Source organism: Erpetoichthys calabaricus, chromosome 4, assembly GCF_900747795.2.
Source record: "Erpetoichthys calabaricus chromosome 4, fErpCal1.3, whole genome shotgun sequence".
In the NCBI taxonomy this organism is placed as follows: domain Eukaryota; kingdom Metazoa; phylum Chordata; class Cladistia; order Polypteriformes; family Polypteridae; genus Erpetoichthys; species Erpetoichthys calabaricus.
The window spans coordinates 39,714,046-39,740,624 of record NC_041397.2 but is presented as its reverse complement, the minus strand read 5'-3'; the positions used below and the strand labels follow the sequence as shown (position 1 = coordinate 39,740,624).

Genomic DNA, 26,579 nt, shown 5'->3' with positions numbered 1-26,579 from the left:
AGTTCATTAAATACTTAGATTTGCATAGCATTTTCCAATCCTACTCAAAAGTGCTTTACATAGACAGTGGGGTACAACTTTAACCACCACCAATGTGTAGCATCCACCAGGACGAATCCACAGCAGCTAGTACACATGCCATATATTGGTGGTGAAGGTCTGAGAGAAACAGTTAGCCAGTAAGAGACTGGTGATGATTTGGGTGCCAGAATAACCAGAAAGTGGTGAGCAGTGTAGGCAGGACTTTGGAAACACCATACTCTTTTCATAAGATGTCCAGAGACCTTTTATGACCACAGAGAGTCAGTGCTTCAACTGAAGGACAGCACCAGTTTTTTTTCATCACAGTGTCCCCATCGCTGCACTGGGGCATTGTGATCCACACACAGACCACAGGATCGCCTTACCACCATCTCTTCCAGCAGCAACACCAAGCTTGTCCTAGATGGTCTCCCACCTAAATACTGGCAGGGCTGAAAATATGCTTAGGTTCAGGTGGATTACCTGTTCTGAAGGGCAGGTGGGATGGCTGCTGTACAAACATTTCTAATTGTATCACTCATCTTACTACTCCTACTCTTCTCTTGACCTCCTTCCTCTTCTTCCTCCCCTTCGCTTACTAAATGTCCCACAATGCACTCAAAATGCTAACTAAGCATAGTGGGCATTATGCTGTACTTAACACTGCAGTACAGTTGTCTCTATGGTCTGGTAAAATGACTAGAATGAATAAAATCTAAAGGATTTCCAGCAGCATTATTGCAGGTGATGTTTATGAACAGATTAGTGTGTACGCCTCATTGCTGAAGAATTTAGGACATACAGTACCTTAACTGATGACAGACATCTATTACATGCAACACTGATCTTCAATAAACCATGGAGGTTAGTGGCCTTAGCTACCCAGTGCCACATCATTTTAGGAGTTAGAAGACTCCATATGACTATGGCCCGTAAGTGAAGGTGAGGATTTGGACCCTAAAAGCAGTAGTTATCAAAGATCTGTTTTCTAAACATTCATTTCTGAAAATGAGTATTGTAGGAATATTGCCATGTGTATAGAGTACAGTGAGATTCTTACTTGTATATCCCATCTAAATGCAATACAATACGTTTCCACATTCCAGAGCCATGATAAACAAGGTCTTACACAAGGTACCCTTTGCCCCTCTTTCTATACCACTTTTTCAGTGATGCTTTCAGAACCCAAAACCTTATGGAAAAAATAAAAAACTTGAGGAAAAGGCAGACTTTTCTCAGAATATTAGTTTAGTTTTGAATCCTAAATTATTTAAATGGTGTCACATTATCTTCTGGTAGGAACTGCTTCAAGGCCTTGGTTTGGATCCTGCACCTGATAGCTGACATGTGATAATTCTGTACATTTTCCCTGTGGTTTTTTTTCATCCCACATCCCAAACATTTGTATGTTATGTGGACTGCTAACTTCAGATTGGTCTGCCCAGCGATCGATTGGTACCCCATTCCAGTTTGTTCCTGCTTTACACCCAAAAGCTACTGGGGTTAGTAAGCAAGGCTGACAATGCTGTGTTTCTTTAGATAATGTTTTTGAGTTTTTTTAATGCTGTGAGTTTCTGTGTTATTCATTTCTAATTTGTTGTTGTATGATGTGTATCATTTTTTAGAAGACAAACCTCATATTTTCGAGTAAGCAAATGAGTGATGGAAAAAGCAGAAACATCCATCGGTCCTCTGCAAGGTTACATGTAGGCTAATGCTGTCCCAGCACTGTCTAATTCAAGGCAAGAAAAACCCTGAATGAGATGTCAGACCACCATGGAAGCCTCACAAAAGTGTCTCATTTACTGAGCCCAGCCAGACTTACCAGTGTGCTTTGTGTGGGATGTGTAGGAAAACTCCATACAAACAAGGGAAGTGCATTTAGTCTCCAAATAAAAAATTAGCAGACTGGGAATTGAAAGTATGTCCCTGGAGCTGTGAGCCAGCAGCTGTACCCACTGTGTCACTTTGCCACCCCCAGAAGATAAAAATATGTAAGAGAAATTTCAATTTTCAGCTGTGACTTAAGAATTACAGATGAAGCCCAAATACAGGACCAGGAGACAGCTGCGCTGAATGGGGACCCAAAAGTTAAAAGTGTTTTGTGGGAGATGACAAGAAGAATCAAGGGACTACTAGATTTATACAGAATAGAAGTGATGGTGGGATATCCCTGACATTGTATTTATATCTTTGTAAAGTTGGTGAAAAAATCTTGGAGGGCATTCAGAAAGCCAGTGTAGCGGAGGTATAATGTGGTTGTGGCATTAATGCAAGTTAGAATTTTCTTATCTTCTTTTCGAGCCTATAGGGCGGATTGGTGGCTCTGAGGTAGGGATCTGCATTGGTAATCAGAAGGTTGCCAGTTCAAATCCCGTAAACGCCCGATGTGACAGAGTCCCCTGAGCAAGGCCCTTAACCTGCAATTGCTTCGTCCTGGGTATGACGTTAATCTGCATTCAGGCTGGAGGGCCTACCTGCAGGGAAAAAACCTGGGGGCTGGTAACAGAATTGGCACTCCAGCCACCATAAAAAAAACTCACACTGTTCCATTGCATCTGAGCTGGTGTGGTGCTGGGGTGTCACCCGTTGGCATGGCTGTACTTGGGTCCTAATCTGGGAATCCTGAGTTGATTTGTCATGTGGTGGGTGTGGCAATGTGCTGTATCAGCATGTGCTCCTAACCTCTCTTTTGAACCTATGGTCCTAATTATCTTGGTATTTGAGGAATCCCAGGATGCTACATTTACCTGTAATACTAGATAACGTGTTCCATATTTATGATATTATTTTCTAATATTCTGTCATTGGTTCATTCATACATGTTTAAGAACCTGAGTTTTCCAGTACATAGTCACAGCAGAATCAGATACAGGTGAACCAGTCCAGCCAATGGCAACAGTCTTGTGTGTACCAACACACACACATACCAGTGCCACTAATTAGCTTAATCTGTATTGGAGTGAGAGTGGAACACCAGAGAAAACCCATGTACTAGGCTTGCACTGTATACTGGTACTGGAAAAGTACAGTACAGTACCGGCATTTTGTTTTTTTCGGTACTGGAAGTAAACAACAGCTTTCCACTCTAAGAAAACTCCCAGCACCAAACACACTCGGACTGTAGACTGGGAACAGTTGGTTAGACATGGTGGAGACTTCCCAGAGCCATAGGTTTCAACACAATTGAGACTCCTCGGCCAACCCTTCATTGCTTCGACGCACACTTTATACTATCAATAGAAATGTGGTGTGTACTGCAATACCGAGTGTGGGGGGGGTGGGGTTGAATTATCTGCTATTTGCTTCTGAATCGTTTTGGTATCGATACAACTGTCTGAAAGCTGGTATTGATACCACAGTCATAATTTTAGTACAGATCCAACTCTACCGTGTACCCAGAAAACTAAACAAACTCTATACACACTACTTGTATCATGCTAAAAATTTGAGGACATTCCTCCAAATTATTCAGTTCAGGTTCTATTATTGTGAAGTGGGAGCAACAACACCAGAGTAGGTTCAATAGCACATGAAAATTGCCTATCTATCCCCTGTGGCATCATTCACAACAGAGTTCCATACCACCACTGAAATCAACATCAGCACAAAAACTATTCATCAGGAGCTTCATGAAATAGGTTTCCATGAATGAACAGCTGCACATAAGTATAACATCTCTCTGCACAATGTCAGGTGTCATCTTGAACAGTAACAAATGCCTTCATTGGACTCTGGAGCAGTGGAATTGTACAACTCCATATTAATGCATGTGGGTTTGGAATGTGATGTCCAACAAGCTCATATAAGTAGTCAGGTGTCCACAAACCTTTGGCCATATTGTGCAGAATAAAATCCAGCAGTCTTTAAGGTAGTGGTCAACAGTACCATTATACTCCTTTTAGTGAGACCAGCTATGTTATATGGGTTGGAGATGGCGGCACTGACCAGAAAGCAGGAGACAGCTGGAGGTGGCAGAGTTAAAGATGCTAAGATTTGCACTGGGTGTGACGAGGATGGACAGGATTCGAAATGAGTACATTAGTGGGTCAGCTCAAAGAAAAAGAAAAGTTGGGAGAAAAAGTCAGAGAAGCGAGATTGCGTTGGTTTGGACATGTGCAGAGGAGAGATGCTGGGTATATTGGGAGAAGGATGCTACGGATAGAACAGCCAGGGAAGAGGAAAAGAGGAAGGCCTAAGAGAAGGTTTATGGATGTGGTGAGAGAGGACATGCAGGTGATGTGTGTAACAGAACAAGATGCAGAGGACAGAAAGATATGGAAGAAGGTGATCTGCTGTGGCAACCCCTAATGGGAGCAGCTAAAAGAAGAAGTATGTTCTAAGATTTATGTAAAATTTACTGTTAACTCTTAAACCACTTCCATTGGTGTGCGCTCTCCTGTCTGCACTGACAGCCTTATTTCTTTGCATCAGCCTTACTTATTTATATGCTGGTGACGTGTCTTTTTTTAGTTTGCTGAGACCAGTAAGATGAAACCATATCACTTACTTTCCTCTTACCACATATCCTTCTTAAAAGAAGATGAAATAGTGAAGTTATAAATATTTAATAATACCCACCCCCTTATTAATATTTTAGGCATGTGTATGACATTCAGGAGCATCTGCAGAAGATTGTTGGAGAGTTCCTTAAAGTTGAGATATGTGATGCACGTCTGTTACATGCCTTGGAAGTATAATACACAAATTTTAATCATTAGTGTAAATGAATGATCTTTTTATAACAAACAAACACATAACAAATGATTAAACTGAACGTATTTTTAAGCTTCAGAAGCCTGCAGACTTTGGAGTGGTTATTCAGTGAATACCTTGGAGGGTACATTCTTAATAGTTCTTAAGTTCAGATTGTTTGTTTGTTTTGAAAAGATTTAGTATATGCTCACAATGTAGCACCTGGTCAAGTGTCAGAAAAAATCTGCCTCATTAACTGGCTTTGGGTCATATGTCTGTTTCTAGATCATCAGTGATAATCATGTCTTGTTCTGGATATTCACAATGACACCACTGACTTAATAATATTAGTATGTTCTGCATGTAATGAATTTATATGACTTGTAAGTGGGCCCATTGATGGATTAGTTGGAACTGAGTGCTGTAGAATGAGGAATGATGTTCCACTTGTACTTCATATAGCACCTTTATTTGTAGCAGTTGTGAAGCCAACCCCGACACAGACAGGCAGGAGACAGGTTTTGCACCCGGCACACAGTTTATTTACAGTGCCCAAATCACCAACACGCAACACAATCCAGTCCCTTCTCTGCCGCCAATCCATCTGCCTCCACTCCTCCTCAGGCTTTGTCCTCTTTCTCCCGACTCTAGCTTTCGAGTGGTGGTAACTGGCCCCTTATTATAGGGCACCCGGAAGGACTCCAGGTGCCCAACGAGCTTCTTCCGGCAGCACTTCCGGGTGTGGTGGAAGTGCTGCCAAATAGGGCACTGTAAAAGTACATGCGCCCCCTGGCAGTGGCTCTGGGCCCCAGTAGGGTCGAGCTTCCATGATGGATAGCAAGGGGGCTGCCCTCTGTCGGCCCGGGGAGAAACTGTCCTGAAAATGCTCTCTCCCCCCTGGTCCTTCCATACTCTGGGCATCCCGGCTGAGTAAGGGCTCCGGCCGTCTGCCACACCATATACAGAGCTACAAGGAGCAGTTGGGTAGTCACAGCAAAGAGAGCTTTAGGCTGAAATTTCAAACATAAAGTGCTGGGAATGGACCATAGGATGAATAATTGGGTTTTTAGTGCCATAAAGAAGTTATGTCTTAAGATGTGAATGTTGTCATTTGAGCTTCCAAAACAGGTCTAGGGAGAAAGTTAATAAAGTTTGTGCTATAATAGTGGTTAACAGTCATGCAAACAAGTAGAAGACTGGCTGCAGGGAATTAGCTGCACTGCAGGTATCTGTAGCATCTGATACTATGTATGGTTACTCATTAATGGAAGAAAAATTGAGAACCTGATTATCTCATCTTGATAATAAAGTATTTTCACGTAAAACAGTTGTGTGGCTCAGAATATCATTAAAATACGCAGTAGCATCATATGATGATTTGTGTGTTGAACCTCTCAAAATGCTCACTCTCTTTGTATTACTCGCTTTCACAGAGCAAAACATTACGAGAGTTTTCCCTTGCTGCCACCCTCTCTCTGTTGCTTAGCAATGAATTCTTTCAGTGCCATAGCTCCCCACACACCTAAAATACATTGTGTACTGTTACCCAGGATGGCACATCAGGATCGTGATAAGCAATAAGGCACTCCAGTTCCAATTCCAAGAGCTAACACTTAGTCACGAGCTTGATCACTGTCTTTTGGAGTTTGAAAGGCGGCCCTCCACATCTGTTGAGGTGCTCTCTGGGATTTCTCCCACGTCCTAAACATGGGACGTTAGGTCAATTAGTAGCTCTAAGTGTGGGTGTTGGAGTGTGTCGTTGAGTATGCTCTGTGATGTTTGCATGGTCTCCAGACCAAACGTTTTAGCCTCTGAAAAAGGTGTCCGTATTTCTCATGCCTTCCATTTTTTGGTCTCTTGCCTATATTATCTTTAATGCTCATTTATATGAGCCTGAAAGTTTGATTTTGAAGCTTTGCTTAGTGCCTAAATAAGTAATGCAAATTTAAGTGGTTTCAGTAATGAGACTTTCCTGATGTGTAGTAGCTGTAAAGCACTCCTTAATAACACAAACTGTTAATATGGATTTTAAACAATCAAAAATTATATTCAGGTTATGATTATTTTAATACAATATGACATTAAGTTATAATAAGAAGATTGTTCTAAAAATGAAAAGGTACAAACACAGTTGAGCTAGTTAAAGAGTACAAGTAAGTGCCATGATTATGCAAGTTGAGGTGGACAGCAGACACAATACAATGATACGGTGTAATTTGTTAGTTGTGAAAATTAAATTAATTAGAAAAAAGCTTAGGATGCTTTGGTCATTCAGATAATTTTGCGCGTCCATATGTGGACTTAATTTAGCAGTTCACAGGTTGGTTTTACATATACCATGTGTTGATGTCCTTTTAGCAGTGTTTGACTTGTGGATGAAAAAATGTGGAGAAGAGCACTTCAAGGCTAGTCAGGCACTGATACTCTGTGTTCTGTTTAAGCTCTGTTCATTGCTCACTCCAGTAAGACACCATAGACCACCAAATAGTGCATTGAACAGTATTTCAAATAGTACAATTTATTAGGCACTGAATGAGTGACATCAATGTGCTAATAATCGTCTCCACTTTATGTGGCAGCAACTGTACAATATTTGTGAATGTCTCCTTTTGCAATCACCGCTGTGTCTGAAGCCAAATTATTTTGGCCAACCCTACAGGCCTTATAAATGAGTGGAATTTGTTATTTTAAGGCTGGCTTGTGTTATTATAAGATGGTCACCTGTAGAACAGCAACATGGTTGTTACTTCAGGCTTCAGGTTTTGTCTCCTGGCCTCATCTACTGCCTGCCCTCTTTCTTTGTCTGTTGGTTCCTTTCTCTGCTCTCTGATCACTTTCCCTAGAGGTAGTGGCTATCACATAGAAATAAAAATATATTTATAGTAATACAAAATATACCTATAGGTTGCCTGACATTAAGCCGCAACAGGGAGACCAAAACAAAGGAAACATAGAACATCAAATAGACCGTAACATTAGCCTGAAAAAGGAGGATAAAAGAGAAATTGTGGTTGAATGCCATGAGTACCTTCCTAACATAAACTAGCACCAGATCTGGCTTCAACAAAAATAAAAAGGAGCAGAACCAAAGCAAAATATATACAAGTATAAAATAAAGGAGTGATTGATGTCAAAACAGCAAATACGAAAAGGAGCAAGGTGAAATGCCAGAGTCTTGTAATTCAAACAAATCTGGAAGACCTGATGACCCTACCAAGCCTCCTTTATTTATGCAGGGAAAACAGCTGCTGTGACATCACATGCCAAATCATGTGACCACACCCACTACTTCACGTGGCCATGCTCCCATTATGTCATGCTGTCACCACCAGTGTGGTGATCCCAACAGTCATGGGGAGAGCTTCAGCTAAAAAAAACTGAAAAACTATTGCATGCACAACTAGGGTGATTATCTGCTCAATAGACTATGATTCCTGACAGAAACTATTTAAAAAATGTTTGCTGTTCTTTATTTTTCAAAAGTCCATCCAACTAAGTTGTAACAGTAATGTCTATAAACAATAAATACATTTGAGGAGAGAAGAAAGAAGATTTCTGCATAGTCAGAGAAGCAAAAATGACTTTTCAGCTATAATCGTCACAGTCACTGCAAATTTTGCTATTTCATTTGCAGATACAAACCACTCCATTTATGATGTTCTGATAAGTAACAGTAAATTTAAAAGCACAAGATCAGTAACATCTGGGTCCTCTTATACATCTAAAAGTAGTGATGCCATGGTTAGGGGGGAGCTGGTGGTGTTACGGTGTCTTAGTCCTTCTTTACTTTCTGTTAAGATTATTTTCATGTTCCATATGACCAATGCTGCTAATATGTTGGGATTTTAATGTCATAAGTATAGCACAGTATTTGCTGAATCTTTCCACTCCATGTTTTTGTTCTTTTCTAGATTTAAATATTTTGTGTTGTATGTCTTCCATGACTCGTGGCCACGCCACTATTTTATCTCAGTGAGCCAACTGAGGTCTGCTTGTGCACCAGTGTATTTAAGCATCTCTTCAAACATTTATCTTCTCTAAGTTAAGTTTACTTTTTAGAGAGTACTTTCTATTCTAGCTTTAAGTTCCTGTTAAGTTTTCAAACATTTGGTTTTTGAAATGTGATCTTTGCCTTGGTCTTTTGTTGTCATTGTTCTAGAAACTGCCTCATTTGCTGCTTTTTTTATCAGCTTTGGCAAGATAGTTCTGTTGACCTTATGTCCGACAGGAATGACTTACTTTTGTCAAGCTCTCTGGCACACACCATCCACATGTAAAAGCTCTGCTAGTAATCTTTGTCTCTTCATGCTGGTACAGTTCCCTGAAGCCTCACAAAACAGGAAAATTGAGTACACAGATGGAAAACTACCATGCAGAAGTAGTTCTTACTATAAATGTGTGTACTGAGAAACTACGTATAGAGGTTTTGCAAAAAATGAAGACAAGATAATAGATTGAATGTAGCTAAGCTTGAGAATGTGTGAAAAAAGGTGGAAGTTGCTGTTTTTTCCATCTAGAAATGATAGCTTGATTTTATTAGTAACTGTTTAAAAATAGTTGTCTAAGGAGAAATGAGAGCAAGAAATAATGCAGAGTTAATGAAAATCTTTGTGCTACATTGCTGATGGGAAATATTTAATTGGTCAGACTAGGCATGCATGAAAGGAAGAGCCTTGTTTGAAAGTTATATTTGAATTTTAGTTAAAGTGATAGTGTTTGAATTTACAGAAAAATGTCCTTGGAGATTAGGGCTGGGCATTGGCACTGATGTCCAGATTCAATTTCAATTCACAATGTCCCGATTTGATTTGCTGTCGATTTTATCTTGACTGAATTAGTGTGCACTGATACATTTGAAGTTGTGGCTTTTTTTTAGAGATTACTTAACCATGCATAGAGAACATTAATAATAATCTGATAAATTTCAGTAATACTTTATTTGAAGGTTGTCTGCCTAGTGACTTCATAACATATGCATAAGCATGGCATGGCATTTAAGAAGAAATACTTGATTAGTAATGAACAGGTAACATCAGTGTGTGGAAGATGTGGAACAAAATATCATTACTCTTTAAAAAAAGAAAAGATAAAAAAACATTTTTCATGGCACTGCACTCATTCAGAATTCACCATAATTTAACTAACATATGTATCACCACATCAGAGTCCACACATATCATGCCTCTTTGTTTTAATACAATGCAAAGGCATCTACTTTATAAAACATCTGTATTATCTTGCAAATACTATTATTATAAAAGAATCAAATATTGCTCCTTAAATAATACATGTCATTCAATAACCTATTCATGTGTTATGAGTCTCCATGTGGACACACTTCAACTAAACTGTTAGCCAAATGTATTCCCTATTGGGCATTTCATATAATCTTGAATTAGTTGATTCATGTCTTTCTATAATTCTACAAGTTACATCTTCAGCTGCTCAAGTGTAGCAGTTACATTAATCAGTCTCGAAAAACTGTCCTCACAGTTCCTACTATACAAAAAGGAAGTGTTTTAAAATGAGGATCTAGTGATGATGCTTTTTGACAACAGCGTTGGATGAATGGAACATAAAAGTAAAAGAAATGGCTGTCACGACTGACAACTCCGCTAATATGATCTGTGCAGTACAGCTTATGGAGACACTTGAGGCCGGCTGTTTTGCACACACACTCACTTTAGTATCATACACTGTTCTGAAACTTCCAACAATTGCCTGCTTGCTTGGCCAGGTCAGGTGTGTTACAAACTTTTAGCACCATAACAGGATCAGTGCAATGGAAATGCTAAAAAGGTTTTTGGAACAACAGCCAGCCATCTCAGCAGCTCAGCATACTGTATAGGCAGCTAGGTTGCTTGCGGTGCAGCACGCTTGTCTGCAACACATACTTCACAGGTACCTTGTTGTTACTAATGTAGTGACATGAGATTTGTCATTTAGGAATTTGCTGCCCTGGATGTTCAGCTGTCGCGAGTTATGGCCACTCTCTCCACTGACCTGACAGACATGGTGATGCTTTGCTTAAGATATTCATAAAGCCTAGGTACAATAACTTCACTCATTTGCTTTCTGTTTGGTGTAGCATACTGCAGTTCAAAAAGCTGTATCATTTGTCAAAAGCCCTCGTTTTCAACAATGCTGTAGGGTCTCATATCTTCTTTATTGATAAAAACTACTGTAGATTGGGCGTGAGGCAAATTAAATGGAAGATTGGAGCTACCCGTTGTCTCCAGTGTAGATTGTTTAGGCTCGATTGGATGTTAACTGAAATTACGTTTATGTAGAACGTCGGCATAAATGATTTCTTACAACAGTACTTAACTTCTGAGCCGGAGAGCTTACATATGGCTTTGCATTATTCCAGTTGTTCTTTACCAATGCACCGTTTAAACCCGCAGGAAAGTGTCAAAGGTGCTGATTTCAGTTGAGGAGGGCATACCATTTTATTTAGTCCTACCAGAAGCCCGACCCATTCTCATTTTATGCGATGCAGTAAAGTGCTTTTTCCATAGAAAGTCTTAACAGGTTCATTAGTGACATCAGTTGGATCGGACACGAAAAATAAAGATCAGCAAAAGTCAACATATAGTAATTGAGCAGGACAAAGATTCACAAGATTGATAATGAGACTTTAAGAATCAATATCAAATCGTTTAAATGAAAAATAACGATTAATTGGAAAATCAATATTTTTACCCAGGCCTATTGGGGAACACTAAAAATCTTAACTTCAGTGGTAGAACAGTTATACAGTATATGACACAGAGATAACTAATATAATAAAAATTTGCATTACTAAAATAATGTGTAATGTACAGTATACATGGGTATACATTTCCACTGTACTGTAAGAGTAATAGGTAGATTAAACTGTAAACATTAGGCAGGGAGTGGCACATTTTGAAGGAAGGTTCCCCCTTTTTGACATATGGCATTTTCACCAGGGCCGGCTTGGATGAACTTCAAACTGTTTTTATTTCAGTTGCTTGTATTAAAGATTTACTTTAATCAGATCAACATACACCTCAAAAATGTATTCAATGATTATTTTATTGCTTCTCACTCACACATGTTTGCAATGTTAATGTAATTATAGTAAATTTTTAAACTATACATCATTCATATACATTAACACACAAATTAATATTGTTTTTAAATTAATATCTATGATTAACATAAACCAATGTAATACTGTAAAGTCAATTTACGTTATAAATGAGATTTGGGCAGTTGATGACAAAAAGAGAAGAAAGCAAAGTAAACCTCTGGGGGTCCACGTTTGGTTAAAACAAACAAAAGCCATGACCCACTGGGAAGCTCAATAAACTTCCAGGGCAGCCACAAGATGCCTGAAAATAATTACGAAATAGCAGCAAAATACTTAAATCACTAATCAAGCTACAGTAGGGTGATCAAACTTAAACTAGCCATGAGATATTTTTAAAGTGGCCTGCCTCATCAGTATTCAAAACATGTTACATATACTGTACCCCACAATGACTTTAGGTTAGTCTTCTCAAAGACCCACTTTAAAGTGCTTTTCATCTTATTGTATTGTTGTATTCATATACTGTATGCAAGCAGTTAAGGAGGATTACATTAACACTGGGCATTAAAATGTGTCTTCAGTGTCCACATCACGTCCAGAGAGATTGGCTGGACCTCCCATATATGCACAGCAATTAGAGTTTTAGTGATAGCTCGTGCTTATGTGTACTGCATAGTGTACTGCTCACTGTAAAGCTAAAGCTAAAGCTGCAGAAGGGTCAGGGCTGGCCATCTTCCATGGTTTACTGCTGCCACCGCTGTCCTTGATGTTTTTTTTCTTTCCTGCTGACTTGATTGCTGTGTGTAGAGAGAAAACACATTTGCAGTTCCACTCGTGTTAAATGTGGCTATCAGTGGTGGAAAGGCTCCAGTGCTGAATCGAGAGGACAACAGAGTAGCTTATATAATTAAGTTCTGAAAAAATGTCTGCAACAACTAATCATGCCTAATAAATACAGATCAGATTCTTTTATTGTGTAATCCCAAGCCTCCTGATATCCCTGTTGTCACTTTGCCCGAACTGGACTAGTAGCTTAGCAATGCAGCCTTGGCACCTAGCACCGCAGCAGGATACTGAGTAGAGAAACAAATGTAGAGGAGAGACAGTGACGTGTTGATCAAACAGAGTTGCAATATGAACATCATAATCATCCATCCATCCATTTTCCAACCCGCTGAATCCGAACACAGGGTCACGGGGGTCTGCTGGAGCCAATCCCAGCCAACACAGGGCACAAGGCAGGAACCAATCCCAGGCAGGGTGCCAACCCACCGCAGGACACACACAAACACACCCCCACACCAAGCACACATTAGGGCCAATTTAGAATTGCCAATCCACCAAACCTGTATGTCTTTGGACTGTGGGAGGAAACCGGAGCGCCCAGAGGAAACCCACGCAGACACGGGGAGAACATGCAAACTCCACGCAGGGTGGACCCGGGAAGCGAACCCGGGTCTCCTAACTGCGAGGCAGCAGCGCTACCACTGCGCCACCGTGCCACCAACATCATAATCATCAGCCCTAAAATGGGTTTGTTACAGTGGGGTAGTGAGTCCTCTGCCTGGATTTAAACACTGAGACTGATGCAGTATTTAGCATCAAAACACAGCTTACATGTAATATCTGGCATCTGTCCTTCAATATTTCCTGTTGTAAAAATAGTTTTCAGTACTCCATAATAACAACATAGATTATTATATTATTTACATTTTGTAATCAACAATTTACATCTGCACTCTAGAGTGATTAAACTCTCCGGTTAAACTCTTAACAAACATATTTCTTATGTAGAAGACCAATCATAAAGACACGCTTTGTCAGGCTAACAATGTGTATGAAAGGAAACAACTAGTATGTGAAACTAACACTACCAAGAATTAGGTCATTATTTTTTTTTTTTAACTTTTGACATTTAGTTTTTTGTTTTCAAAGCTGAACCACATCATATGTGATTGACAAGGCTTTTAGTACATTTTCAACTAATTTGAAAGCTTGGGGGGAAAAGCATACCATACCACCTTCTAAGCAGGCTTAATCCAGTGCAGGGTCACAGGAGCCCATCCTGGCAAGCACAGGGGGCCAGTCTATTGCAGGCTGAATACACACACACACAGACACACACCAGGGACAGTTTGGCATCTTGCCAATCCATCTAACCCGCATTTCTTTGGACTTTGGGAAGAAACCCACACAGACACACTGAGAAAATGCAGACTTCACGTAGGGATGACCCGGGCTGTGAACTATGTGGTCTCTTAGCTACAAGGCAGCAGCACTACCACTGCAGCACCATGCCAGGAAAAATATAAAACATTCAAAATCCAAGCAGCCAATTGTAAAGCAGTTTAATTTTTCATTGCAAATCCATTATGAACAGCTTAAATGGCAAAAACAGTAAACTTACTCTTTAAAAAGTTGTCCTTATAACTCAAAATAAGAGATGTGGGTTGTGCCCTCCTGCTACAATCCCTCTTTATTAAACAACAACAACAATGGATTTCTTATATATCCCAAAATCACATAAGGAATGCTTCAATGGGCTTTAACTTGCCCTGCTTTTTGACAGCCCCCCACCCCCGGCCTTGACTCTCTATGACAACAAGAAAAAACCTGTGTAGGGAAAAAATAGAAGAAATCTTGGGAAAAGCAATTCAGCGAGAGACCCCCTACCAGGTAGGTTGCACGTGCAATGGGTGTCAAAACATGGGGTAAATACTCTTTACAAAACAGAACGCAAGTAATCCTCTTCAGAAAGCTAAATGGACGATCTATCACTTCCACCTCGGAAGTATCATACAATAGTACAAACTTTACGCTCTTGAACAAGTGCAGGCGCAAAATGCTGTGACAGCAAGTCAAGTCAAGTTGGGGAGCATGCACTGGTACAGTGCGTTGCTGCACCCACTACACGACGAAACATCTCTGGATCCTGGTTGGCAACCCCCCCAGGCAGACACGTAGTCCAGTCCCACCCTCCGGAAATGACCCTCTATCTGCTGCAATGAGGTGTTACGTGGGCGACCCCTTGGCCTGGTCCAGCCACTCGGGTCCCCAACAATGAGGATCTTACGAGCTGGATCCCCCTCAGGGAATCGCGCCACATGGCCGTAGTGCCGTAACTGACGCTCACTCACAATGCAGGTAATGTGCCTCATTCGGGACTCCATGAGCAACCGCTCATTTGACACAAAATCAAACCAACTGTACCCAAGGATTTTCCGGAGAGAAACAGTACCAAAGGAGTCCAGTCTTCACCTCAGGTCACTGGATAGCATCCATGTCTCGCAACCATATAGCAAGACAGGAAGCACCAGAACTCTAAAGACTCGTCCTTTTGCAAAGATATCGGGAGGGCCACACACCCCTTTCCAGTGGTCTCATGACCCCCCATGCTCTCCCAATCTGTCTACTGACTTCATAGGAAGAGTCACAAGAGACATGAATGTCACTGCCAAGGTAAGTAAACCTCTCGACGAGGTCGACACTCTCTTCGCAGACAGACACACTGCTGATGGCTGTGCCCAAGAGGTCATTAAAGGCCTGGCTCTTGGTGTTTATCCAGGACACTCACAAGCCCGGACACTCAAACTCTTCGCTCAGTCTCTCGAGCGCCCCGATCACAGCCTCCATTGAGTCCGTGACAGCTCTCAAGGCAAAATGCGCAAATGGATTATACCCCTCACTAAATATAGAGCAATCACATAAGAGGATTCAGGTTTGTTAAAACACATCAAAAACATAGCTGAGACTAATTAATATTAATGCAAAACAGCAGCATCTGTCCATTAGCTAATTGGTGTTTATAATACCTTCACTTGGCCCAGATGAGTTTATGTGCTTCTTCAGAAATGCTGAGCACATTTACTTCAGTGACCTGTCTTACATTCATATGAAACCTTTAAAAATGTGTGCCATGTGTTAACACAGACTACATGGGCACTACTTTTAAATGTGCCTGCAGTAATGTGAAAGCCGTGATCAAAATGGCAGATTCTTGTCTTGACGATTAAAAAATGTTAGTGCTGCACACAGTATACTGCAGAAACTTTGTACATTTTAATGCCCGGTGCGCCTTGTTACTTCCTCCTTGTTTTACATTTTTAGTTGTCCAAATAATTTGCATTAGGCAGTATTGTATGTACTGTAGTAGTGTAAGTAATAATATTATGTATTTTAGAGTACAGTTAAGTTCTTGCATGTACACCAGGGAGTTTACACTTTTCTTTGAATATAACATCTGTTGTTATTTTTTAAATCCCTTTATGTCTAGAGACTTTTGCATGGACATCATTTCTAGGTAACTATTTTTTCGATTTTTATACGTTTTTCTCTTTGACTTACACTATCACAGCATAAAGCTGAGTCCTCGAAGACAGAGCCTTTGTGATGCTCTTTATCCCTTAGGTCTGTAGCCTTCAGGATACACCCACCCATGCAATGCAATGTGTGGTTTGAGACCCCATTCTGTGACTTATATAGAAGTAAGAATTATAGTCATTAATCATTTTATCATAAACATCATTAAAGTTATATTTTTCACGAAGGAATATTTTCATTTGTCTAGTCAACTTTGTGTTTTATTTTTAAGTATAAGGTTCTGTAGTGGGGTGGGTGTTCCTTTGACTATTCCCATTTTCCTTTAATACCCCAAAGATGTAGATGGTAAGTTTATTATCAGAAACTCTAAATTAGCCCGGTGTCAGTGTACACTACGATGGGCTGGTGCAGCCCTGAACTGGAGACAATTAGAAATTTGGAGAATGCCGTAACTTTTTGCAGGCTTATAACAACTTATTGCTAATAAGGCAGTGTAAGAATCTTTTGTTTTAGAGTATATTTTTTAATAAAGAAACCCTTATGTTGGAGTATTTTCATAGGAGGCATAGATTCAACTTTTAAAGTTTCCACTGTTAGCTTGTATTACATGAGACATTTTTATAGGGATCACTGAAAATGTGAAGCGAGATGTTATTTATTTGAACTAAAAAAACTAAGGTTTTTTTTTATAATTGACTATTGATTCATTTGGATTCTCTTGACTTATTGGAATTTCTTTTCATATCTGTAGGTGAAAAAAAAGAATCTACGTAATTTAGGCTATTCAAACAAAGTGAAATTACAAAAACACAAATTTGCACAACTATGTTTTAATTAAATGTCAATGCCCAGGACTGGCCTTGTGTGGCGGAGTGTGGGTATGAGTGTTTCCTGCGATAGTCTGGTGCCCCCAGTCCAAGTTGGGTGGATGGATAAATATCTACAACACTGATTATCAGTTTTTAAACCAATGTCCTCTGCAGCCACCTGTCAACATTGAAATGGGAATCCCCTATGAAACATTATGCAGAAACATAAAAAAAGCCCATTCACATTTTATGTTAGGCCAGACCTTAGGATCATCTTTATGAAAACATGAACATTCCTAAAGTGAAAAGGTAGTCAGATGAAATTTAGGCCATTATTTTGATATGGTGAACACCATTTTAAATATTTGAAAATACAACGCGAGCTGTGCTGCTTTTATTCTAATTACTTGGGTAATGAGCAGCTACTAGATTTTAAATGCAAAACCATACTTTAAATAAAATACTCATATCCAATGTCACTGGTAGTCACTGCTGATTTAAAAAGCCATTATTCGTCAACTTCAGCAAGAAGAATCCCCTTTACTGTAATACTGTACTGCGCTGAGGAAGAGGAACTGGCAGGGATTTAGGTAATATGAGCTTATGAATACAGAATCAAAATAACAGAAAATATATTGTTATGTAATAGGATAAAAATAGAAAATATAATGTTTATTATTTTTTCTTTATATCAGATAGGTTTTATTTAATATTGGGCAATTATAAGTGTACATCATCACTATGGAAGATTATCCATGACAAAATTAAATGCAATCCAGCGTGTTAACTACATTGCAATGCAGTCAATTTTGGCACAGTTTTATGGTGTCATAACTAAAAACATATCAAACAAATGTTCAATTGCTTTTCACTACTTCACACAATTTTCGTTTAAAATGCAGTAAAAGGTGTTTTACATTTTAATTCATGTTCATAGATCGCATATCATAACTGAGAGCAAAGTACATTGTATTTTGCGTGGCGGTTTCTCTGAGTTTATTGCATATCAATTGCAGACCACACATTGACCATTCTGCGGTGGGCTGGCACCCTGCCTGGGACTGGTTCCCTGCCTTGCGCTCTTTGTTGGCTGGGATTGGCTCCAGCAGTCCCCCGTGACCCTGTGTTTGGATTCAGCGGGTAGGAAAATGGATGGATGGACATTGAACATTTGATAGTATTCAGTTTTGGCATGATTAATCAGTGTAAAAAGGTGGGGTAAGGGGTGTCAAATATTGACGTAAGAGGCGTTCTTCTAAACATTTCTGTGTTCTGGTACTAAGGAAATGTTAATGTGGAGTAATTAAACGAAACCAAGAATAAGTAAATTAACATAATTGGTAAAATAATGCAAGAAAAGATACAATTTTTTTTTTTTACCAAAACCTTTCCATGAAAATTCCAAGGCTTTGAAACCTAAATTATTAAATTAAAAATGTATTTGCTTTATTAGTGAAAACACTTTATGGCCTAGGAGTCTGCAAGGGGAGAATATAGGTGGGGTAAGAGGCCATACTTCTTGAAGTATCAGTCAGGACTATCTGATAATAATATATAAGTATTATGATATAAGACAATCATAACACATTAGTTAAACAACTTAAAAGTAAACTTTTTCAGCAAGGCCTAAAACATACTTGTCACAGTTTTCTTCAATCATTCCACTTTGCTTAGAAATGTTTAGAAGTTGAACACCACTTACCCAAGCTGTTGACACCCCTTGCCCCACGTTTTGACACTGACTGGCCATTTGATTAGTTTTGGCATCTTTAACTAATGTGCGGTCTTTAATCGACACGCACTACACTCAGAGAAGACGCTAAGCAAAATGTAATACGTTTGCTTTGCTTTTAATTATGAAATGCAATCTGTGGAAGTACATTAAAATGCAAAATGACTTTGTATTGTATTTTAAATTGACAAGAGAATTGTGTGCCATAGTGAAATGTAATCGATCATATGGTTAATAGGTTTTTAAATTATAACAAGATGAAAATGTGCCAAAATTAAATGCACCATGTGTTACAATGTACGGAGTTAACATGTGGGATTGCATTTAATTTTGGCATCAATAGTCTTCTACCTTATAAAGCAAACCCAAACAAATATACATAAAATTCTCAGGCTTGCTTAATGCAGTATGAATGATCAATGCAAACACTGTTATCTCGTGAATTTGTTGAACACCCTCAGGAACTTTTAATATTGCAGTTATTTCCTTGAGTAACTAATAACTGTTTTGGCAAAGATGGTGATATTTACATAGAAACCACTTGTCTACATTTATTGCTCATCTGAACCGCAGTGAAGGCCCTTAGGCCATAAAGTGTTTTCATTAACAAAGCAAATGGATTTTTAAGTTAATTTTTATATTTTTAAGCCTTGGGATTTTCGTGCAAAAATTTTGACAAAATATTTTTGATCTTTTCTTACATTATATAATCAAGTTTGCCAATCTGCTTAGCCCTGGCAGCATTGGACACAAAGCATGAAATAACCAAAAAGAGATGCCATTCTGTCACATGACCAGCATATATTTAAGGGTGTGTAAGAAAATAGAAAAACCACACAGGAATAGGCAAAATCCACAGAAAACAATGACTGGGACGAGTCAAACCCAGTGACCATAGCACCACTGGTTAAAAAAACAATTGCTGTTAAATGCTTTTGTGATACTTTGTCAGAGGCTTTGTCAGGCAGGCAGTGTGGCATCGTGGTTAAAGCTTCGAACCACAGACCCTAAGGTTGTGGTTTCAAATCCTGTTTCTAATACTGTGTGGCCATGAACATCAAGTGGAAGAATAAAATAAATGTAGCCAGTTTGATCTCAAAGGTCACCTTGGATAAGTGTCAATCAAATAATAAGGAAGGTAAATCTTTTACCAAAGGTAATACGAAATTCACCTTTCTAACACATTTTATTCTAATAACCATATTATCTTCTGTTTTTGTTCATTTTATTTCATATATTTAATCTCGTAGAATAAGATTTTTTCAGATTTCTTTTGTGGTAGGTAAATACAAAAAATGAGTTATTCTTTTATGCAGTGTTACCAATATTTAATCCATCCATCCATCCATTATCCAACCCGCTATATCCTAACTACAGGGTCACGGGGGTCTGCTGGAGCCAATCCCAGCCAACACAGGGTGCAAGGCAGGAAACAATCCCCGGGCAGGGCACACACCCACCCACACACCAACCACACACAAGGGACAATTTAGAATCGCCAATGCACCTATCCTGCATGTCTTTGGACTGTGGCAGGAAAACGGAGCACCCGGAGGAAACCCACGCAGACACAGGGAGAACATGCAAACTCCACGCAGGGAGGACCTGGGAAGCAAACCCAGGTCTCCTAACTGTGAGGCAGCAGCACTACCCACTGCACCACCGTGCTGCCCCCAATATTTAATACAAAGGATTAATTTATTATTTGCAGGGAAAGTTGTACATTACTCCAAACTGATTCATATTGAAGCAGGTAATTATTAATACATTCATGAACTCTAATCTCTGTACATGACTTAACTGTGTATCGGTGTTGCTTAACAACATGAAAGTAAAGCATGCAAAACATCCACGGTGCCACACATCTTAACATTAATAGCAGTGTACACTAGATAAAATGATTCTTAGGGTCTATTTATTACACTCAGGAAAACTTTGTAAGGCTTTTGTATTCTGAAATAGGGAATTCAGTAGCTTCAAGGAAATGTGAATGAATTAATTTTAGTTTTCATTTACATATGAACTAATTTTAACAGCAGTGTCGCTTCCTGACAGCTCACACAGACTGGATTTGAACCTTGGCTTTGTCATTATCTTTGTGTAATTTGCATGTTTTCATATTTTTTTTTCTCCTCAGGTATTCCAGTTTTGATTTCAAGTACATGCTGGTCAGGTTCATTTGCCCAGTAGTAGACTGGTGCCCTGCCCATTAATGGTTCCTGATTTGTAGCTAGTGCTGCTACAACAGGCTCTGCCCCCTTCCCTCCATAACTTTAGTGTTTAAGAAAGTGAGTTCAGAGATTAGATGGATGGTTTGGAAGACTTGCCACAATAGAAAAATAATTAATTTTACTTAACATTGTTTTTGATCATCAGGACTCCCATAAAGAAAGGGAATGTTTATATTCATTTACATTTTGCAGTTTGCTGGTGATCTGCAAGCAAAACTCTTTACACGCACTGCATTGTTGTACTTTCTTTTGCATCATGTGTCAGAAGTAGACTTAATTCCTAACTTGTAACCATTCCAGTTATTTCAATTGGAGGGTGTCATCAATATGCCAAAATATCTGTTCTGTCATGGCAATTGTTTACAGGGTCATTATTGTTGTTGTGGGATTGTGTATGTTTTGTCAAAGATGAAGGAGACATAATACAGCATCATAATTTAGAGTAGTTTGATCCCTGTTGTATCTTTATTGTACATATTGTATTCACCTTTAGTTCCTGCATGATTTATTTTCAGTTTATGGGTTACCTGTTTTTTGGTGCCTGTGTCTTCCTCCAAGGCCTTTGATGCGTTGTTAGACACTTTGGAGGCTCACAATTACTCCACTGAGAAAGTATGTGCTTTGCAACACACTGATATTTAATCTTGGTTCCAACTTTGTGCCTGTTGCTGTCATGATCCACTCTTGGAAAAACTGCCTGCAAAAGGCAAATGAATGGATTTAGCGTCATTTGTAAAGTTAAATAATTTGTGCTTAAAAAATTAAGATATATCAATGATCATGTTCGCAAATTAAAAAAAGAAGAAATATTGTAGAATATATGTAGATACTAATTGTTCTGCTTAATTTGGACTGATTTTGGTTTGTAGAATTAAACACAAGGTCCTAAAAGCTGTTTTGGTATAATGTGATTTGAAACGAGCTTAACAAAATTACAAGCCAATAAACAAAACATGGTGGACAGGAAATGTTAAAAATAAGATGCTGACATATGTGAAGTTTAAAATAATCTTTCAAATGCAGCATGTTTACTGCTTGCTCTCACTGTGTGATTCACATTGCCTTTGCACAGCAGTTGTGTCAGGCCTAGAGGCCCACCCAGCACAGCCAAGGTAATTATCCATCACTCTTCTTATTTTGCCAACATGGCTGTTGCTCATTTACTCATCAACCACTTGCTTGACAGCCAGCTTTCGGTTTCATTAACACTTTGAAACACTTTGAACTCTTATTGAATAGTGAATTTGAAAACGTTTCCAAGAATACAGCATATTGTTTGCCATCCGGTATCCTTGTATGTTACTTTAATGAAGTTCATATTTATCTTTGAGGGCTAGATAGTGGAATGTCTCGCTAGATTAAATGATGTACAAATTGATTTCTACTGTCTACCTTTCATTTTGGGATTCAGGACCAATACTGATCACTGATTTCATGTTACTGAAAAGCTCCTGCATAATCAGACACGTAGAAGCCTTATGTTCTATATTAAAGTGTTAGCATTGGTATTTTTGTAATTAAACTATAGACCACAAGTATTATGTGTTCATTTTTTATTAACAAAGTGAAATTCTGTAGGCTTATTGTTCAGTGGTCATGAAAATTCTAAAATAAAATAGTTTCCTTAAAATACATAATTTTTAATGTAATAAAATATGTACAGAAAATATTTATACATAATGTATATGGCATAAAAGAAGGTAAAATATTTCCCATAATTACAAGCTGTCATATTGTTTAATTTTTTCTGTCATGTACTTAATCTGAAGCAAAGACTGACTTAAGAAAAGTAATTTTTTTCATTTGTCTAACAAAACATACATATACAATACAGTATATATTGGCACTGATTAAATGTAAATATACATGCACTTATAGGTTTTAATCATTTATCATTAATTGCACTACAGTTTTTATTGCTGTTAAAATATACATATACTGTATTTACACAGGTTCTTTTTTTCCAGTGTATCAGTTAGACATTCTTAATAGTTGAGGTGTAATTATAAATATGGATTACCATTTTTATTATGCAGTACTTGTTTCTCTCCACCTCAAAAACTTATACTGTACGACACACACAAACAAATAATAAGCACAGTACAAACCTTTATAAAGGCCACAAATCTATCAAGTGTTCATAAAGTATTTATCAAGTCAAGTCAACTCAAGTTGGGGAGCATGCACTGGTACAGTGCGTCGCCTCACCCACTAACGACGAAACAACTCAGGATCCTGGTTGGCAACCCCCCCAGGCAGACACGTAGTCCAGTCCCACCCTCCGGAAATGACCCTCTATCTACTGCAGCCAGGTGTTACATGGGAGATCCCTTGGCCTGGTCCAGCCACTCGTGTCCCCAACAATGAGGATCTTACAAGCTGGTCACCCTCTGGGAAACGCGCCACATGGCTGTAGTGCTGTAATTGACACTCCCTCATAATGCAGGTAATGTGCCTCATTCGGGACTCCAAAGTCAAACCAATGGTACCCAAGGATTTTCCAGAGAGACGGTGTACCAAAGGAGTCCAGTCTTCGTCTCAGGTCACTGGATAGCGTCCATGTCTCGCAACCATATAACAAGACAGGAAGCACCAGGACTTAAAAACTTGGACCTTCGTCCTTTTGCATAGATATCGGGAGAGCCACATACCCCTTTCCAGCGACCTCATGACCCCACATACTCTCCCAATCCGTCTACTGACTTCATAGGAAGAGTCACCAGAGACATGAATGTCACTGCCGAAGTAAGTGAACCTCTCGACAAGGTCAACACTCTTTCCACGAACAGACACACTGCTGATGGCTGTGTCCAAGAGGTCATTAAAGGCCTGGATCTTGTTTTTTATCCAGGACATTCGCAAGCCCAGACACTCAGACTCCTCACTCAGTCTCTCAAGCACCCCGATCAGAGCCTCCATTGACTCCAAGATCACAGCATCATCAGCAAAGTCAAGATCTGTGGATCTCTCTTCACCAACAGATGCCCCACAGCCGCTGGATAAGATATTTATCAAGAAGATAAAAAGCTAAAATCCTTAACAAGTGTACAAGTAAACAAAACAAATTTTGCTGTTAAGGTAACAAGCCTATTGTTTACTAAGCAGCAATTTCAAATTCTTCTTTATATCTTCTTTTCCTAATTGAAAATACAAGCTGTTGTAGTTAACACAAGCTCGTTTACCGTCCAAACTCAGAGAAGCAGTGTATGTTTTAATTAAAGGACAAAATAAAAAGTTCTGAATTTATTAAAGTAGCTTTTCTTGCCGTTTATCTAATTGCACAGGACGACTTCTCCAATTACGTTTTTCTCAGTTTATTACTCCATTTTCTTTAAAGTAAAGGCTAATATTTCAGTCTTCTTTCTCTCTGGTAAAATCTTCCTTGCTGCTCTGTGTTTACAGAAGGTTTGCATCAAAAAAGTGTGCAGTCGCTCAAGTACTGTAACACCTCACATAATAAAGGAGCACTACAACTATATCACCACAAAGCTTAGAAATGTTTTTTTTTTTTTTGTGATCAGCCAATCTACAGATCACCAATCACATCTTTTATAGTGAAAATTGGACGATTTACATTGGTGGCTGATTGATCATAACATCACTTCTTTCATTTTAAAACAACATTGATTCAGTAGACCAGTCAATAAGCTTATTTTTGTGAGTAATATTTTTTGGTTAATTCTTTCAAGTAATGTAATAGTGTAACTCTGAGTTATGGGGCTTATTGCTCCCTGCTTTAAAACTAGCGCCACCATTTTGAGTTTTAATGTTCATTACACATTTAAATAGTCAGTAGTGATTATCTATTTCAGTCTTTGTTCTACAGTACATACATGTATTGTTAAATGAGGTACATATCTAAACTTTCCAAAATGTGTTGAATAATTGTTCAGTATTTAAGTACCAAAAGAAATTTCTTGTTAATTAAACTTTGGAGTTGTACACATCCAGTGAACGTCCTGAGCTCTTCAACCCAGTGCTTTAATTACTTCAGGCATCTTTTTCTTTTGCTACACAGAGCTTTGTCGCAGCTCATGTGAGATTTTCAGTTCACATCGAAATGAAGTTGAGGGAAAATGGTGAAGCTACAAATGACAAGATAGTTCAGCTGAGGTTTTTTTTTCCACACATCATTTTCCTCTGTGCACAATTGGTAGAAGCACACATTTAATGTTAATATGCACACATGAAGATTTTTAAAATCAGCATAAATAAGACTTCAGGTGCAACTGACTGCAACTTTTGGTAGCTAAAGCAGAGAGATAAACCTATTTTGTAGTTTGCTGAAATACTGCATTAATTTGCATATGCAAATCCAGCTATTTTTTCCCCCCATAACACAGTAAAAACTCATATTGAACCAAAACACAAAGTCTTTGTTACAGGAAATTAGGCAGAGTGCTGACATTTGTGATAGGTGACATTGTGAATGTAGCAGCAATGCAATTGGGTATATAAGTACCAGTAAAATGCATTGATTCTATATTATTTGTAGGTGGCATAAAAATAGTTCTTCTCAGTTTATTGATTATATATAACAATATAAATATAGATATAACAATGATGTAATACTATACTGTATTGATGCATATACCCATCCATGTATTTTCTTAACCCACTAATCCAGGACAGGATAACAGGAACCTATTCCAGCAATCATTGGGCAAAAGTTGTGAACAACAAATGTCCACGGTGTATACTGTGTACGAACAAATATATATATATATATATATTAATCACAGCTTTTAGTCTTTAAACACACAGTATGGTATTCATTACAACTACCAAAAGGAGCTGATGATGGTGCAGTGGTTTGTGTCAGATCTCCCAGAGACCACATTTAAATCCTGACGTTATCACATTTTGTGTTTAGTTTTTACAGTCTGTCCTTGTCTCTGGTGGGTTTTTTGCATGTAATTCGATCTTCCTCCCACATCTCAAAAATGTAAAAAAAAAGTATAGACTAGTAGTGACTTTTATAATTATAATAATAATCATAATTCATTACATTTATATAGTGCTTTACACAGTAAGTGGGGAGCCACTTCAATCCCCAGTATAGTGCAGCATCCACCTGGATGATGCACCTGCAGCCATTTTGCACCAGTACGCTCACCACACATTAGCTGTTAGCCAGTCAGATATAGGGGATGATTAGGGGGCCAGAATGACCAGGTCAAAGTGGCTAATTTAGCCAGGAAATCGGGGTACACCATACTCTTTATGAAGGGTGCCCAGGGATCTTTAATGAACAAATGAACAGAGAGTCAGGACCTCGGTTTTACGTCTCAACTGAAGAACAGGGCCATTTTTACAGCACTGTGTCCCTGTCACTGCACTCGGGCATTGGGATCCACATTCAGACCAGTATGGCACCGTTATTTTTAAGAGTGTAAAAGGGACTGGTGTTTCATCCTAGGGTTGGCTCCCAGCTAATTCTGAATACTCTTGGACAGGTTTAGGCTCCACATGATCCTGAAAACAGCATGTTCAGTGAATGGCTAAATAAATGAAATGAGATAAGCTACACCTCTGTTTTTCTTGCTTGTACTACTGCATTCCCATTTTTAACTTGTCTAATAGTATGAGGGTTAATCAAAAGGTTTTTTGACTGAAACTGCAAGAGATTTTCTACAGTGCTTATTTTACAAATGGCCAGTGATTAGTGGTGTAGTTAAATATATGAACTACTATGGAGCTTCGCCAACTGCTCACTA

The 26,579-nt window shown here is 38.8% G+C and overlaps 2 protein-coding genes across 2 annotated transcripts in view; both read left to right on the top strand.

The window, feature by feature from the left end:
* The window catches only part of slc6a7 (solute carrier family 6 member 7), a 666,512-nt gene that overhangs the window by 404,136 nt on the left and 235,797 nt on the right, over window positions 1-26,579 (top strand). The window lies entirely within an intron of this gene.
* rhogb (ras homolog family member Gb) overlaps window positions 1-26,579 on the top strand; it is a 61,452-nt gene that overhangs the window by 1,098 nt on the left and 33,775 nt on the right. The window lies entirely within an intron of this gene.